The following is a 17,344-nucleotide window of genomic DNA, read 5'->3' as shown; positions in this document are numbered from 1 at the left end:
TTATCTAGCATTAAAATCAATCCTGTCTGGGTATTAAATTCAATATGAAGACTAATTTCAGTTTCCCAACAGTGAGAAATTAACATTATAAGAACTTAATGTAAACAGATGAATGGTCGATGAAAACAGTAGTACTTTTCACAGAACTCTTTAAGGTCAGCTGTTTTTCAAGGATTTTTTGTTTTTAGCACTATATGTTCTCTAGCATCACAGCTGACTATTTGCTAAAAGATTCTGTTGCTTTTTCCTCAAGAACTTTCCTTGCCAATCCAGTCATTCATTCTTGGCTGTCTGCTTCCTTATGTTTGTTTGAAGTTTCTGTTGCTTTCTTTTGCTCTGGTACTTCATCTTTCATTCAGAATTAGTTAATATTAATGTGCCATTATAAATAACAGACTCATTCCATGGTTTTCTCTCCAATCATTTCTTAGGTTCTGGGATATTTAATCATTGGATTTTGGTTTTTCTTTTATCTTCTGTTTAGGTTATTATTTTCTAAACACAGTGAGGAAAATATCAGAACCATTTCCATTACAAACACAAACCATTACCACACTTGTTTCATTGACTGCAACCCTGTAACTTTTGACTGTAACTTTCAAATTTTGCTTCAGACAAAAACAAACAAACAAACAAACAAAAAAACAATGAGCAATCAGATGATGCATGATAAACAATGAGGATGTACGGAACTAAGAAGAATCAAATCTATGAGCTGAGCAGGTGTAATTGTTAAGTGTTTGGAATTTATTTCTATTTCTAATTCTAGACTTCACTAATACTTGGACAGAAAAAACTAAAGGCACTGCAGTCATTGGCCCATTTACATGTGTTACTGCTGATTCCTAGTATATTCCTGATTCCTAATATAACCATTTTCACTTTTGTATAATTTTGAAAATAGAGTGCAAATCCAGTCATGTGTGATTTATGCAAGTTCATTATTTGACAGTTTGGAAGTGAAAAACCTTTTTATATTTCCTTATTGTATTAAGTATTGTTAGCTTGTTCAGATATATATTTAATTTTGTATTTTAAACAATGTAAATAGACAAATAAATACACACACGTGACTGAATATATATACACACGTGACTGAATATATATACACATGGAACAGATAGATTAGCAGTTGCCTGGGGCAGCAAAATGCCAGGGGCATAAAGATACGCTCTGTGACAGAACACTAGAAGCCCAAAGCTGGTGCTAGCACCAAAGACAGAGTGAGGGCATGTTGGATGGTGCCCACTGCTGCAGGAATATTTGGCTACAATTGAGTGCATCCTCACTTCCATTAACTCACATCTGGTTCCTGGAGCTGCATCGCTCCTGCTGCAGGAGGCTGAGCCAGGGATCTCAGTAAAGCCTGGTGTACTCCCTGGCACAGCTCCATATGTCCACTTACGGAGCTGGCGTTTGCATGAAAATCTGTTGCCTCAGTGCCTTTAGCTGCCATATTGCCCTGCAGATTGAGCTGGATGGTCATGGCCTTAACTTCCCTCCACAGTTTTATTTCTCCTGTGAGTTCCAACATTTTCAAATTATACTTAGCCATTTGGAGCACACAGATGGAAGGAAAATTAACCAGATTTATTTGTAGTCATACAGACCATAAAGGCATTTCCCAATTAGGAAGGAATCTTCACATTTTAAGCTCTCATTTTGTTCCAATTGGAACAACAATCTAGTGAGCAGGCATTTCAAATATCACTTCTCTCTCCTTGTCTGCCTCTTTTCTTCCAAAGTCAGGACTTGCCCAACCACAAACCAAATCAGAAACCTCATTTGATGGAGAAGGAAAATTCAGTTTGTCTAGAAGTCTTTCTGAGAAGCCTTGTGCCATCTCTGAATTCATCATCCCAACATATATTTTGGTAAAAATAGACAAAAGATAAACAGTGACAAAAAGGGTCATGTATTATGAACAAACCAATGACATGATGCTCTACAAGATGCTTGCCTCCAGTACGCACATGTGCGCTCCTGTGTCATACATGCTAGTGTACTCACACTTATTCAGTTCCCAGTCCATTTTGTCACGCTAACAAATACATACCCAAAACTTCATGATAGAGCAGACTGACAGTTGACTAAGGCATTGAAAAAAAGACATTCAGAAAGCAGTGACACTGCAAATGTCGAGAGTGAGGATGGTGAATGTTGCTTCTGGGAAAGGCTACGTAGCACTAGTGAGTATGTAGTTTTTTGCTAGGTCCCCTTAAAAAAAAAAAAAGAAAGAAAGAAATGTAAAAAACCAGAGTAATTTGCTTGTTATTTGGAGTAAAATTGCAAGGACACTTTAGAAGGAAAAGTGGAAAAACATCTGGAAGATCACACAGCTGAGGAGTTCTTCCTTTACATGGACAGAACTCCTCTTGTCTCAACAGATCTTCTTGCCATGCCCCAGTGCAGTCACTCTCTCCCTGGTGGGGACACTAGAGACACGTTACTGTTTCCCATGGACAATGAGTCAACCTATCTTCCTCGCTCCCTCTTCTACCTCAAAGACCTCTGCTCCAGCCTGCACCCTCCAACCATGTCTTATTCCCTGTAGTACCCTGGCCAAAGAGGTGAGGCATGTAATCATTTACTCTAAGATGGTTCAGAATGCATCACGTACAAACACTGCAAGAGTTATAGCAAGATTTGCAGTACTTTTTTTTTTTCTGGGTCTTGTGAGCAACAGCATAGGTGTCACGGTATTATCTAAGGGTCTGCGTCCGTGACAAGGAGGAAAGGCCCGAAAGAAAAAAAAAAAAAAAAAACGAGCAAAGAGGAAGAGAAAAAAAAATTGTCGGCGGGTAGGGGCCGGCCCTGGGCGGTCCGGCGGCTAAAGCGGCAGGGAAGCCGCAGACCCGCACCCTGGGGAAACAAAGGGAAGAGGGGAAAAGCAGGGGACTTGTAGGCGGATCTAACACAAAAACAGCGGCACCAATCTGAGGAGGAACAACTAATTTTACTAAATATATCAAAATGAGGCTAGTAGAATTGTACCAGAGAGTTTACAAGCTGAAAATCTTACACAGTAAACTGCAGGAGGACCACGTGCTTTTCTCCGTCAGGCAGGAAGGAACAGACCCCGAGTCTCCCAGGCGGCTTCACCCCCTCCCCTCCAACGCAAAGACCCCTGGGGCGTGCATCTCCTCCCCTCCCCCTCAGAGGGCCACACCAAAAAAGGCAGTTTGCAGTAACCAGGGAATTAACTCTTTAACTGCCCGTACCTTACATGATGTAATGATGTGGAATACCGACAACAAAAATCACAAAACCATAACAACAGGGTATGTTTAAGATACTGAAATATTGTAGGGTGGCTGTGGAGAAGATCCATGAGAAACTAGACATGCAAAATAAGACGGGGCAAGGATTGATGACACTCACAAAACAGAGCCTTGTCACTCATTTCAAGGGTTCCTCTTCTTGCTCTTCTCATCATACATACGTGAGTCTTTGGCTTAGTGAGATTGCTGCTGCTATTACACATCAACTACATACCACAGTTGCACACCACATTTGAAGACTGAGACTCCAAACAACACTGTCCACCCAGCAAATGCTTGGGCAAATGTCAAGTGGGGGCAACAGCTTTATCTCCTACTTTCTCCATAAGGCCACCAGCAATCAAGGGCTAGAAATGTTTCAAGCTTGCTGTGATGTATAGAGGCAACAGGGATTTTTTCTACTTCTACAAGGATGAGTGGGCCTTGCTAAAGAGCACTCAGCAGGGCACTGGACACCCAATTCAAACACCTGTGAGTCTCTCTGCTTTGTTCTGTCACCTGCTTGGAGAAGGGTCAAAGTGCCACTTGGCACAGGCAAGGAACATGATGCACTTCTTCCAACAGCATCCTGCAAATCCTTTCTGAGACTGCAAAGTGAGACAGTTATGGAAAGAAGATGAAGCAGATGGATAGAAAAACTGATCTCAGGAGGCTGGGGGAAAGCACTGCATGTGCAACCAAGGATTTTGGAAGAGTATTTTTCTATCCTGTGATATTTTCACACACACTAGCACTTGAGCTGATCATGGTATCAACATTATGACTACAAGCAGCACAGAGAAAAAAACATGGAGTACCAGAAAGTCACTTAAAAGTTATTGCTAGGTGGATCAACAGTGTTCATGGTCAAGACATCAGGTACGTCAGGGCAAGGATACACCTGAGTTGGCAGAGAGAAGTCACTGTGAGGCAGGAACTGCAATATGGTACCCGAGGTGTCTATCCCACAGCTCATTCTACCCATGTAGCCCCCAAAATTCAGGGTTAGCCTGACTGGGGACAGAATCTGACAAAAGGAGGAGTGAGGACAACAAGAAATTTTTCTAGCTAGATAGTCTTCGGAGCAAGGAGATTTTCAGAAAAATATCAGATCTCACAAGCACAATGAAATTTTTAACTAAACTATTTGTACCCAGAAAAAAACATCCAAGCAAACAAACATTTAAGCTTGGATTTGTACAAGAGCTCTTTATTCTTCTAAAAGCAGTCTTTTACTTTTTCTCCTTTTGTTCCCTGTACTCCCGACAGACCTGCTGTTCCCTGTACCTTTAGGCACTGGCTTAGCATCAAACTCAGGGAATCTCACACAAAAGATGTGAATGAAAAGAACAACAGATAAAGGCTAAAGGCTTTTATATGAGTTATTCTTCATGATGTTGATCTGTCATGTGTAATAAAGTCAGCTGCATACCATTGTCACCTGGACGTACTCCAGTGGAATGCAAGTTGTCACAACAAATAGAATAACTGGGCAAGAAAATGGTCTTTCCAGGCCACTTCCTCTTGGGATGTTTCATGCAGTTGTTTCTTGGTGCATTCGCTTTCAAGTAGCTATGGGAAAATTCACCTTGCTTGTCCCAACGTGATAACTCACTACGATCAAGAAGTGAGATATGATGTGAGAGAGTCACTGGGAAACTTTCAGCTTTCTGGAATGGTATCAGGTTCTTCATGTTAACTGACAGATGACACTTGTGAAGCTAGGAGACAAGGCTAACTTTTCCTTCCCAGATAAGGCAAAACATTGGGGTCCAAATCCCAAGCCTTGTCCATCCTTTAGATATTTCTGGGCATGACACTTTGACAGATGGCAGCAGAGGGGCAGTCTGACAAAATGGCATCTGACATGGAAATGTGTATGAAGCAAAGGAGTGTCACTGAATTACTCCATTTGGAAAAAAATTGCACCTATTGACATTCATCAGTGCTTGCTGATTGTTTGTCCAAACAGTGGATGTGAGCACAGCGGAGTGGTGGGTAGTGCATTTCAGCAGTGGTGACAGCTATGTAAAATACAAGCCATGTTATTGACTCTTTGTTGTAGTTTCCACAGAAGTAAATAGAAAGCACTACTTTTGAAGCAACTTATGTACGTTTTCCGTCTACTAGGTTCAGAAAAACCCTGTTTCTGTTGGTCAACAGAAACTTAAAACTTAGAGAGGATAATAACAGTGGAAAAGACATTAACTCATCCCTCAGTAATCCATTAAATCTGGAAGTCACCAGACAGCAGATTTATGTTTTGCTAATATCTATCAATAGTTACACTGAGCATGTGCACCTAAATCAAGCTAGCTGAAAAGAGATACATGAAAAGCATTGATATATATTTTTGATGCATTTTTATAAGTGGTATTCAACATTTATACCTAAGTTTCAAAGAAAAATGTTCATAATCCTATGTTTTTCACACTTTCCCCCCTTATGACAAAACTCTTTAAGTTACATGTGTTGATCTCAAATATTAATGAAACGCACAGGCACCTTGTGCCCACTTTGCCTAACATTATCCCATTCACAATAGCACTGTTCTTCAAAACACCAGTTGAACATGTTGGCAAACACAGAAAGTATCCATAATCATCAGATCACATTATGCCATTTAGCAGGCACCAAAGATGATAATACTTAATAACTCATTATGAGCACCCAGAGCCAAAAAAAAGAACATGACTTGCCTTTGAATGTACTGGCACAAAGCACGTGGAAAGCTACGTGGCTCTATGGAAAAACAGCTTACTAGTCTATTAAATATATTATAGGAGTGGTATTACAGAACACTGTATATCTTTATACTCAAGCATCCTTTTAGGAGCATTTAGTCTGAAGCATAAAAGGTCAGCACACTAGTAAAACTGAAGATCTATGGGGCTGACTACAGAACACACCCCAGAAGGGAAAGAAAGACCAATTTCAGACCTTGCATCAGCTGCTACAGGACTCTATCCTTCACTGTCTACTTTCAGAATTTGTGTTTATAAATAGGCATCTGCACATGGGAATTAATTAATATCACTCTAGATTTTCATATATATACACCAAAAAGCCAGTTCCATTAAAAGGACAATGAACAACGAATTCAACAGTTTGATGAACTGCCAGTCACTGTGTTGCTGTAAAGAATGTTGAACACTTAGTTTTCCCAGAATATGTACAATATTATCCCTTTGGTGATATTTCTACTGTACTTGAAATAGATCTCTGATAGAGGATGCTCAATGAGACAATTTTAAAAAAATTCCCCACAACCCATACATCTTAGACCGCCAAGATATACAAGTGAAAAAATGCATCAAGAAATTGCTATAGCACACTAGTATGCTTTGAAGCACAAGCTGTCTCTGTGACCATATCTTGAGGAAGTGAAGAGAGCGTGCAGAAAGATTATGATCTGTACTGGTCAGACACAAGTGGTCTGCACCAATGATGCATGCTTCCCTGCCCCCAGGATAGAAATGTAAGCTCATTCATATAACAGTATGTGCTTATCCTGGCAGCAGAGCCACTGTCTACCTATATTTCATGTTTGTATCACATTGGTCCCCTTTGAACAGGTTTGACCTTGAATATGTGATTGCCAGTAATACTACAGTTGGCTTCTCACTGTGGACTTTTGCTAGGAGCCAAAGCAGAACTATGCATTAATGCTTTACCATTGGCATCCTAATTAATCAACAGTGACACTTAGAGTAAATCAGGGTGTACGTGTGTGGGAAATGAGCTTTGTATTTTTTGTATAGTGCTCTTTCAAGTTAGGATCAGACACATCTTTTTAATTTAAGTGATAAAGAAATGAATATTTGGGTTCAAAAATATTTTGGTTACTGAAATGATAGTGGCGGTAAGCAGTGCAGCACCTGCCTGGTGCCTGTGTGATTAGAGGTGGTCAGCAGGAGCTGATTCCCACTTGAATCATTTTTGTTTTCAAATACCTCCCAGGTGCATCCCAGTAGTATAAGTGAAGTTAAATCACTAAATGAATACTAAATAACTATTTAGATACATGATGCTTATGAAGATCCTCCATCAAGAGCTGGAAAACAGCATATACTGAATCCTATGTAGATGTCTAAGTGTAAGGGGTAACTTACTGTGGAATTTGAACTACAGCCAAACTTGCTTAGATAAATCATTAAATTTTGAACGGAGAAGAGGGAAAGAACAGGGTAGGACAGGTGTACTTCTTTTAGAACAGCAGTTTTATAAAATGGCTCTGAGATGGTTTAAATTGGTATGGGTGTTGCCCATGTCACTCAGACTTGCATGTCTTAACAAAATGAGTCACAGCAACTAGTCACAGAACAAAAGAAAGAGGAAACAGCTTCATTTCTCTGAGTAATTCTGTTCTTAAGTCTTGAACTTAATTACACCTTCAGCGACATGTCTTAAATCACCCATCATGTTTATTCTCTGTAGTGTTACTACAATCAGATAGTAAATATTAACAGCAAGTACAACAGACAGCTGGCCATCCTACTGGACCTCATTTGTCAAAGATGACTTACATGTGGAGCATGAGAATGCTTCTACTGTTATAAGAACTAAAGCACAGTTGTTTAACACATGATGTTCTCATTTCACAGAGAGAACAGTGAGTCCTCTATCCATACCTCATAGTTTTTGGGCTGGTGATGTTTACTCCGCTAAATGCGGGTGACAAAGGTAACATTTTTTGTTATTATTCTGTGAGGTAATATGCTGACCTCTAAGATGTGCACTAGAGGCCAATCAGAAGTGCCAAAAGAGGTGTCTGCTGGAAGGCTCAGGAACTCCTTACAACCTCTCAGCTAATCTCAGGACAGATCAGTCACATACACAGAGACACAGTCACACTTATGGAAAAATCTAGTTCTTGCTCTTTATACTCTTGCCATTGGCTCAGCCCAGAGAACCAGCAGAGAGCTCTAATTTCAAGTTAACTGGAAAGAGTAAAGACTGGAACATCTTGTTTCTCCACACTGAGGGTGGCACAATTCCTGAAGGGCTCAGGAACTATTACATGATATCAAGGAACTTTTTTTTTCCTTTTTTCCTATTTTCATGGCTTCTGTACACATAGATGTAGACCCTTTATCTGGAAGAGGTATGAATACATGGAGAAAAACAATCTTTGCAACTTTGGTACAGGACACTGCTCATTAAGTGTCACAAACAAATTTGGCTGTGAAAAATCACATCAAGAAGCTTCTTACTATTTTAATGGATGTGCTTTGAATGGAAAATGAACATCTTTAAAAACAAGGAATCATCACAAACTATTTGCTGAAGCCTGTGTTCCATCATGGTTAGCTATGTTTGTACACAGCAGAGGATACTATGTTGTAAGTTCTCAGAGACAGGGCAATGGCAACCAATGGTTACAAGAAGATGGTAATTCAAGTCTCTAGGAGGAGAAATACAGTCATAAGATCACAAGACATCCTTGCTTCTGAGATGTTGATGTTAGCACTATCCCATCCAGCAATGAAAACAGTTACAACAAGTGGCCATCACAAGGTTTTATCTGCTCTTGTAGTTGCAGTCTGTTCATAGCTCTGTCACACTTCCTTCCACAACTCCCTTCAGCTCACCAAAAATTTCCTTTTATGTTTTGTATTCATTGTAGAAGAGACAGCATTACCTTCATGAGCCTTCCATCCGCTTAGGAAAACCACTTATACCTCCGGCTAACAAAAAGAGCAATTCTGTCTTATTGGCCACCTTTTCTAACTTTCTGAATCACGCATCATTTTGTCAGACTGCCCCTCTGCCGCTATCTGTCACACGGCAACAAAATGTACCAGAATATTGGTAGAAAGGTTCAATCTGTACTGCCATACCACCAACATCTGCCCCCAACATTGTGGACCAACACAATAAAATGAAGGGCATTACTTTCAGAGCAGCCCCCTGTATATGTTCTCACATTCCTTGAATGTAGTCATGATGGAGAAATACAGATCTCCTTCCCTCCACCTAGAGGATGGGGACAGATTTCTTTACTGCTTCCTGCTTTAACGGAGGATTTGGGAAAGCAGCTACCTGTCTTCAGCAGCCCAGGGAATGCTGCTTTTTTTCTCCTCTCAGTCTCCAGTACAACAGTGTCCGCAGAGCGCATTTTCTCTGCCTTCCAGCATTTGTTTTTCAGACCATTCACACAGAAATGTTAAAGGCCTACAGTAATTCTAACGGAAAAGGGAAATCACTGGTTCCTGACAAGTTCTAGAGACAAGTTCTAGACCAAGAGAAAAGATAGCTAAACAGGTATATATTTCATGTAACCAACAAATGTCACACACAGATAATGCTGATTTTTTTTTTTTTTTTTAAAAACAATCTTAGTCTGTCAAGTCAATTTCCTTGGCTGTTGCTCCACCTGACAGAAAGGGCCAACAGAAATCCGACTGACGGTGTTTGTTAGAGTTTCTATGCTCAGGCATTTTGCTATTTATGAATCTCTGATGGGTAATCTTTCACAAGTTCATAGAAATAGTCCTTGTGACTATGCCAACAAAAATTGTGATGAACTGATAATCCTCTTAACATACAAGAATGACAAAACAGAAAATACAGCAAAACACTAAAAATAGGACAGAAACTCAAGTAGACAATATTCACCAAAATTAAAAGATACAATAACATACGACTAAACTAAAATCAAACAAATAAGCGAAATATTAAAGTAACTGTGGGTTTGTTCTCCTGATTTAGAATAGACCTTGAAAATATCTGGGGAGTAGTGTACCTCTCCAGCTGAATAGCTTTGCTATGCTTGTACTTGCACAGATTCCCAGAAAGCAGCTGTCAAAAACTGCTTGCAGATTGTGTCATATCACTTCACTTTGGCCTCAGTAGAAACACCAAAATAAGCAGCTGTTGCATCTAATGTTCCATTTCAGTGTGTCATGGTTTTATGATTTTCGGTTATTGGTATTCCACATCATAACATCATGTAGTGGATGTACCTGGTTCTCAGAAGAGAAGGACTACTACATTCCCCACGGCACTTTGCTCCTCTGTTACCATTTTCCAGCTGGAGGGAAAAGATAAAAGCTCACAGTATAAAAACTTGCAGATCACGAGACCTCGTCCCTTTTTCCGCCGTCTCTCGTCTTGGCAGCACCTCGCTCTCCAGCCATCTTATCATCGGTAGTAGAGTAAGGCCTACCTTGATTTTGGGACATTCTCTCTCTCCGTATTGGATTTATCAGCTTAAATTGTAATTATATTGTATTATAGTGTGTTGTTTTGCATTCCGATATTTTATTTAGTAAATTAGTTTGTTTCTCCTCAGATTGTTGCCGCTGTTCTTTGCTCTCAGGGCCATCTCCCTACCCTTTTCCCCTTTCCCCGGGACATGGGCCCTTGGGTCCCCCATCCCCTTTGTCACGGAATCGGGCCTAACGCCTGTAAACCGTTGACACAGTGATTAAATTCTGATATTTCTGAACCTTTTACAAACAACACAAATAATGTAAGGATTCTACTTCTACCAATATTGAGTTCTGTTTGTCCTTGTATTTAATAAATTGATACTCTGGTGTCTGGCATTGTTTCAAAGTAGTCCAAATTATGGGAAGTAGTATCTGCTTTTACAGATTCAATCTCTGTGCATATCATTACGCACAAATACTCTTCAGATATTTTCAGATCGTCTTCAGCAATCAGATTCTGTCCCTCAGAGTTTATTGCTTGTACTTCATAGCTCCTACAGAATAGGAGTCACATGGCGCACTAAAATAAAAAACATGTTTTTTATTCTAAGTTTGGAAACAAAGAACACAAAAAGGTTACGTAATTTTGCTACACTTTCCCAGCGTTATCACAGGAACTGCTCAGTGGGAAAAAGTTCTATTGCCATGAGTGAGGAATGACCCTATTCTGGCCAAAAAATAATTAGTGCATAAAGGTTTTGAGTGGAGAATTACTTGATTGAGCTGTAGAATTAAAAGGACTGAAGATTCATGTAATTTAATTCCTTTTTTTTTTTTTCCCCTAGTGCTTCCCCTCCCCTTCCCTCCCCCCCCCCTTCTAAATGCTTAGTATGGTCTTGTTTAAAGCCCTTCTAGTGTTAATATATTAATCAGTTCCTTTTTCATGCAGTTATGTTCACGAGATACTGAATCAATTATTTCATAATAGCAATACTAAGATCACAATGCTAACTGCCCTGAGGGAAGAATTATAGAGGATGATTCCTCAGAGAATTTTATTATAAGATTTTATTGATCTTACTAGACAGTCAATGTTTGTGATATTAACTACTTTACAATAGATTCAGTCACTTGCATGGTACATTTGCAGTTACCAAAATCTTTAGAAGTTAGAAGCGATCAACTTGAAACCATAACAAATTTTATGTGTACCACTAAGCTCACTAAAGGCTGTTCACCAACTTTAAGAGAGTACATCCTTCAGATTTATGTCTACATTGATTCAATTTTCTTTTCCAATGTCTTGATCTTAGCAGTTACTAAAACTTTAAAATTTCAGCATTAGCCACTGTATTGTTAAGCAAATGATATAAACATACCACCCGTTCTCCTCACATCTCCCCTACAAAAAGAAAAAAGAAAAGGTGAGATGAGAATTCTTCCTGCAGGGAGAGAAGGCATGCAACCAAGAGATTTTCCCAAAAGGAAGCTAGGATTCAGGTTGCAAGAGATGGAATCACATGTTGAAGCATGGGCAAAGGAAAGGCCCAGTTGGTCAGCTGACCTGAGCTCAGCCCAACAACATATATTCACCTGTGTGGTTAATATTCAGCTGAGCTCTTTTGTATCCACAGCACTTCAGATGATTCTCTATATTTCTGAACTGCTGCCCATGTTAATGGGAATTAGATGAATCATGGATAAATTGAAATACTTAGCTCAGGAGAAATAATTAACCTAGCTGAATTCCAGCCTATCAATAAAGAACTCACAAGCAGGCTCTTCATTTAGTTACAAATTATTTCCTCTCCTTTTGACTCATACTAATACATTTAATTTGTTTTCAACATATGAGCTGTACTGTGTTTGTCATAAAACCTGTCAGAAAATGAACAAAAAAATCAGTTGCATACTGACAAGCCAGGAGAAGATGAGAACAGTTGATCTGCAAAGGATAAAAAATTTAAAATAGCATATGCTGTGGATGAGGAAGGACTCCACATTTTTTCAGGCCTCTTGATAAAGAAAAACCGTTGAGCTGGAGCTTGACAGGTCCTCCAGGCTAGATTGCACTATTGATTATTTTTTGTTGTTAAGTAAACAAACGAGTTATTGAGAAGTGTGGTTCTGTCATTGACATACTGTTTCTGACCAATAGAATAGACAAGATATCCCAAAGAAACTTGTTAGCAATAACAGCATGGCAGTTAAGCAAAGGTTTACAAGTCTATGCAACAGGAAGCACAACTCACTCTCTTGAAAAGTAGTAATTTCACACATGCTCCACTGTGTTTATGGGTACAGAAAAATGATTACTTAAAAATGTTAATGTTGTCATTACATATTCATTAGAAAACCACTAACTCTTCACCATAGTTAAATACTTTGGTTTGTTCTTTCAAAATACTGGTATTCCTCAGAATTTTTTTTTATTATTTCTAACTTAAGTTAAAAATTACTATCCTATATTTTATTTTCATTTATATTAGAGAGCACGTAAAGAAAATGACTGTTCACATTGCATAGAAAAGTGCCAGTAATTTCACTTCCTATTAATATCTATTGCTCATGTTGATTCTTTACCCTCCTTATGCACACACACTCTAAATTCACATGACATCTTGATTCAGACATCTCAGTACTGAAAGATCTTAAATTTCCTCCTTTTTATAGGCCCACTATGAGTTGTCAAAACATTCTGGATCTTTATAATCCCTAGCATCTCTTCCATTTTCTTCCATTTTGTATGAATATACGGTTGTTGTGGTTTTTTTTTCCCCTTATGATCTTGTGTCCCTTCATTCCAGCTTGTTAAGACCATGCTTGCCTCAGTTGGGTATTACTAATTAAAGCCCCTGCAATGATTCCTGTACTGGCAAATCAATGCTGACAAAAAAAAAAAAAGTTGATTTAAGGTTCATTTGAACATAGAGGCTGGGGAGTAACATGCAGGAGCCTCCGAGGAGACTTAGGCTGCCTGTCATAAAAAGCAAGTAAGTCAGCAAACATGAGCTTCATGGCAAACTGATACATTGCAACCCACAAGGAGACACCTATTGGTGTTTGCCAGTTGACTATATCCAGGATCTGGAATAGTTTGAGGCTCTGGAAATAATTGTCCCATCAACACAGCAGGCTCAAACATTTTACAGATTGTCCACAGTGTATTTACAATGCACCAGTTCATCCAGGACCCTCAGAAACCTAAATTTCAAGCCACTCACAGTCCTTACATCGCGGTCACCAGGAAGAGAAAAATGCAGATTACGTGTGTGGCTTAAACCTTGCATGTAACCAGGCTTTGCAGACACTAGCCAGGTCATTTCTGTTTCCTTTCTTCTTTCTCAAGATGAAATAGCACAAAATCCTTTAAATTCCTTTTATCATCTTTTTCAGAGCACTATCCAGCCTCCTCCAAAAGAGATTTGCACCATGAACAACAGCGGGCCCCTTGCATTAGGGTTGTCTCCCGTATATTAAAAATATGCAGATGGCACCGTTTGTATTAACCTAGAGATGTCAGTCTTTTCTGCTCTCTGTTCCAAGAAGAATCAACACTGTCTTCAGGATGTTCATGCACTCACTTCCCTTGCCCTTCAGGGACAATTTCTTCTGTTTGTGGGCAGGCAGGATGACAGAACAGTGCCACCTAGAAAGCAGGGCTAGAAGAACCTCTATGTGCTTCAGTGGATACAGCAGTTACATTATTAGTTACAAAGAAGACTTCTGCAACGTTGTATCATGCAAGTAACTTCTCCTTTCTCACTTTTCCATCACAGATGTGTATTGATCAACTGCTCCCCTTGCCAGTGCTAGGAACACAGGCTATAGCCTTGGGTCTGGGAAGTGAAGTGATGGCTGGAAAAGAAAATGTTTGAAAAACTGAAATAAAATCTTGCTTATGCCTATGACTAATCATGGAAAACTGATTAAATTAGCTAAATGAGTAGCGTATAACTGTAATGAGAAGAGTATTATCACTGGAAGAATGTTTGGGTTCGATTTAGAAATCTCCCTTAATGAGACAATAAGTATTTCATCCCCCATATCTCTGAGAAGGAAATACAGTCATAATGGAGAAACTAAGACAGAAGCCAGGAGGGAACTGATAGAGAAACTTGTGTACACTAGGCTTCCTCCTTGAGGAAAGTTATTATTGCAAACATGATAGAGACACTAATTATACTGAAATATCCATTTCAAAACAGCTGTTAAAATTTTATTGCTAATATATCATGAGGACTAGCTGCAACACACTGACATCAGCGGGTATTGAAACATTTGATTTGCTGAGCTAGCATGTGAACAAGTTTCTGTGGATATTTAAAGGTGTCTACCACACTTCTAAATCTTTGCCTGTATTTCACAAACAAAAGATACATTGGTTTGGTTAACAAAACAATTTTATGAAGGCAGTGAGACTGCATCAGTGATGGATATTTGGTATGTCATAATTTGATTTGCCACAAAATCCTCAGTTTCCACAATTAGTTACAGTTAATTTCAAATTTTACTTGAGTCTGAAAAGAAGAGAAGAACAAGGAAAAGACCTATGACCCGGAGACATCTTTTCTAACTTAGTTATATGAGCAGGTTTCATGGGATATAATCTTACTTCTCACTTCTTATTTCCTAACCTCTCCTGCAACCTGCTGAGAAGAACCTCCTGAACCTTCAGAGTGGAAAGGAAAATAACGCACTGTAGATAATTCTACTTTTGAGTTACCATCATTTTCAACACTAGCTGTGCCCTCAGTCATTTGACAGAGATAAGCAGGTTTGAAACAAAATCGTAAGACCATTATTCTGAGATCCATATTACTGTCCTTCATGAGTAAGACATATATGGAGTGATACTGATTGAGTACTGAAATGCTGTGTATGCTTTCATAATGTTTAAATTGTGATACCTGTAATACCTTCTCTGCAAGCCCCTGAGGTCTGATTGTAGTTTAACCTCAACTCACGTTTCAGCCTCAGAGAACTCTATGTCTGGCTCCTTGCCACAGCACCCTCTCTAATAGATGAGAAACATGGTCTCCACTTCATGGTCCCACCAGGTTTGTATCCATCTGCCTCTATTCCAAAACTCTCTCTCCCAGACCACCATGTATTTCCAGTTTATTCTGTTAGAAGTGAATAGAAAGCATAACTGAGACAATTCATTTTCATTAGGTTGTTCAACTTCTAGCATTACTATTACTAGACACCTGCTTGATTTTAGAGTGCCCTTCTACACTGTATACCCTGGATTCTTGGTGGAGAACAAAAGACTAGTCAGGATGAAGAACTGATGATAGCTTGACCACTGAGTGAATGAATGACAGATAGATAGCAGCAAGTGAGGAGGTGGGATCAATATTACCCTGCTTATTTGAAAAGTGTTTTCCTCCTACGGTTTCTCTTACGTCATGTTAGGAAAAACAGAGGTGATCAAACAAATGACACCATTGCGTTTGCCTAGGAATTTCAGGCATAGTAATTCAGCTTTCACTTAGACTGAGAAGAACTTGCTGTATTTTTTCCCCCCCCCCCCTGAGTTTTGCTACACACACAGATCAGGAGAAGTGGAAAGAATGACCACAATCTCAGGATTATTTCGTGAACATATGAAAAGTGATACAGAAGTACAGAAAAAGTAAAAATTTATGAACTGTAGTAAGCATGTCATGATAGCATGTTAGAACTTTAATTTCAGCTGGCCTCCGAGAAAGTTGTTAAATATGAAAGCTTAGCCTTCCTAGGAGTCACAGATTTGAAGTTCCATGAAAATTATGTTCATTATAACTAAAAAGGGTGGTTAAATGAGTATCACGGAATATATTTGGTCATTGAGACATTATCACTATACTTATGTTGCTTTGATATCAGCCATCTTTCAATTTGTGTTTGCCTCCTAGCTCATAAACCAGGAAGGAAGCTTTACAGACAATGCCACCAGACTAATGCTTTTCTTCCATTATTTTTATTCATACAATTCTTTCATTTATCTTTTGTTCCAATAAATTCAGCATTTTCTGCAGTAAAGGTTTCTCCACTGTTCAAATGAATGATGCTACTTTATATTAGGACAGCATTTTCCTGCAGTGTAACCAATCACATAAATAGGCCTTTAAGAGTCCAGCATTCTGGTCTTCTCTGTAGTACAAGCTGTTAGCAGGTACAGCAATAGATTTCATGTACTCATTCTATGGTAAAATGTATCGCTACAGTGATAACTGAATGCTGACAGGAAAATAATACATACATCCTCTCATTCTAGGTCTGCTCCTATTTCACATTCAGCATGGAATGACCACACTCGATATATTTGGAAACCAAGTTTTTGCTAATGAAGAATACCAGCATAGAGGTCTCTCCAATTTTTAAACTTCACATCTTCAATCTTCAGCTGTGCACAAGTTCTGTGGAAGGTACCACAAGTTTTTTTGAGCAGTAACCAAGGCTAGATACTAAAGGAAGTAACTGCTAAGAGGTACTCAGCTAGTTTTATAAACAAGCTGTTCTTAGAGAATATTTTAAGCGATAGAGTTATCCTTTACTTGAGTAGGGAAACAAAACAGTAACCTGCTTTCTTTGGAAAAGAGGTGAAAGGGGAATGCTAATAGAGATACATACAGATACTTCTACAAAGACTTCCTGCATTTGCCAATAATCTAGATGACTAATAACACATTTAATCACAAGTCAAGAAAGCAAGTATTTGAGGTGCCATATTTTGTTTACATCCATATGTAAGGATAGGAGGCAGTTGATACAATTGTGTTAACTAGTTTCATATCACTCAAGAAAGGTTGTGGTCACAATTCAGTAATAAAGAAAGAATAGCTTACTCTTTCTGAAGATCAGGGCTTCCTAGAAACTCCCAAAGGAAGCAACTTCCAAGCAGAGATGCTTCCCCTGCAGCTGTCAGCCCTTAAATGAGGTTAG

At 39.0% G+C, this 17,344-nt stretch overlaps 1 long non-coding RNA gene across 2 annotated transcripts; it reads right to left on the bottom strand.

Moving 5' to 3' along the window:
* On the bottom strand, positions 11,805-17,330 carry LOC110397152. 2 transcript variants are annotated; one of them, XR_002437567.1, is made up of 3 exons: positions 17,248-17,285; positions 15,382-15,540; positions 11,805-14,272 (listed from the first exon to the last, which is right to left on the bottom strand). It is a non-coding gene; the product is annotated as an uncharacterized LOC110397152 (long non-coding RNA). The 2 variants fall into 2 exon arrangements; XR_002437566.1 differs by lacking the exon at positions 15,382-15,540 and having other exon boundaries at positions 17,248-17,330.

Source organism: Numida meleagris, chromosome 3 (assembly GCF_002078875.1).
Source record: "Numida meleagris isolate 19003 breed g44 Domestic line chromosome 3, NumMel1.0, whole genome shotgun sequence".
In the NCBI taxonomy this organism is placed as follows: Eukaryota; Metazoa; Chordata; class Aves; order Galliformes; family Numididae; genus Numida; species Numida meleagris.
Note: the sequence above shows the minus strand (reverse complement) of the source record. Positions and strands in the feature narration are given on the sequence as shown.